At 36.6% G+C, this 1,751-nt stretch overlaps 1 protein-coding gene across 1 annotated transcript in view; it reads right to left on the bottom strand.

The window, feature by feature from the left end:
• The window catches only part of LOC110030275 (tRNA-dihydrouridine(20) synthase [NAD(P)+]-like), a gene marked incomplete in the record, with an annotated part of 30,118 nt that overhangs the window by 19,113 nt on the left and 9,254 nt on the right, over positions 1 to 1,751 (bottom strand).

Here is a 1,751-nt window from a genome sequence, read left to right on the forward strand (position 1 = left end):
GAACTCAGCTTAAAATAAACCCTATTTAATCATTTGTATTAAATAGGGGAACTTGTCGGCAAATAAAACGGTTTCGCAGACCAAACGGATGTCATATCTTTCTTAGTTTATTTGATCGAGTCTCATCCTCAAGTCTTGTGTTTATCCCTCGGGCTAGATACAGGATTTGAGGTAGAGTGCTCTTTCATTTAAACTGTGAAAAATATGAGGTCAGTTTGATTTCATATTTTTCTAAAATTATATATATGGATACGTAAATTAAAAAGTCCTTCCGAAGCGGGTGACGGGATTTCGATTCCGGCGACCGACAGCTTCTTACGGGCGACCCCCAAACATAACTTTCTCCTTTTAAGTGCCGACATCGGTAGAGTTTCCTGAAGCAGGATTGCAGATGCTCTAGCCGAAAGCCAGCCCTTCTCGCCACCCGGCAAACATAGATAACAGGCTTGGAAACACTACGGGAATTATTTTCAAAACTTTGGAATCAATTTCATTCTTCCCAATATAGTGGAGATTAGTCTATTCGCCATGGGTATCTCTTCAAGAAAACAATTATGTATTCCAAACACCTCACGCATGTAATTGATCAAAGATATGTATGTCAACAACCTAAGATCTTTTGTAGGAAGAAAAAAGATCCTATTTTTGCTACAGTACAAGTTCTTCTAGCCTCACCTGTGACATGAAGTTATTCAAAATATTGAACAGTGTCCAAAATGTCAAACTTATAAAGGAACAGCTCAAATTTCAGGCTTATACTCACCCTTACCAGCTCCAAACTCCATACGGAAAGATTTAAGCCAATTTCATATTGGGTTTACCACGAACTAAGCAAGGTATGGATACCATCATGTAATAGTGGATAGGTCTTCAAAAGTGGCTCATTTTATTTCTCGTAGAAAGACTTCCAATGCACTCCATATAGCTCGATCGTTCTTCCATGAAATAATTTGACTTCACGGGTTACCTCACAGGATGTCAAAATTATTAGTCATTTATGGCATGAGTCGTAGAAACAACTAAAATAAGAACTCCGATGAAGCTCTACCTACTATCCACAAATGAATGGGCAAACCAAAGCGGTATACCGCACCCTATAAAATATGTTACATTACTTAATGCAAGTTCATCCAAAATAAGAGGACGAATTTATTAGTCAAGTTGAGTTTGTTTATAAATTTATGTCAAATTGATCCACTCGCAAGTATCATTTTACTATTTTCCATACTAAAGCACCCAATCACGCTATTGATCTCAAAGCGTTGCCAAAATTGAAGAGCATGGATAGAGAAGTTGTCAATAATGCTACCAAGCTCTTATAGGATGTCCAATCTAAATTGATTGAGTTTAACATCAATTGCAAATAAAGCACAAATATTCACAAAAGACAGAAGGTGTTCAACCTGGACTACATTGTTATGTTGCAGCTTTGTAAAGAACGAATCAAGACCCAAGCATGATGTCAAAATTGAGTTCCAACAAATTTGGGCTGTTCTCTGTGGCTCAATGAATTAATGATAATGTTTATATTATAAAGTTGTCACCATACATAACCACCTCTTTTACATTCAATGTGTCGGACCTTCATGCTTATCATCCACCTGATGAAGCTCTCATCGGATCTGGTTTCCTCTGAAGTAGGGGAACAACTTATCACAAGCCGGCCTCTAGAACATTTAACCACAACTAATATTTTTTATTTTTTTTCTCCTATTTAGAGTATACAAGATTTTCTTTATAATATATATATA

This window comes from Phalaenopsis equestris, unplaced genomic scaffold, assembly GCF_001263595.1.
Source record: "Phalaenopsis equestris unplaced genomic scaffold, ASM126359v1 Scaffold000692, whole genome shotgun sequence".
Taxonomy (NCBI): Eukaryota; Viridiplantae; Streptophyta; class Magnoliopsida; order Asparagales; family Orchidaceae; genus Phalaenopsis; species Phalaenopsis equestris.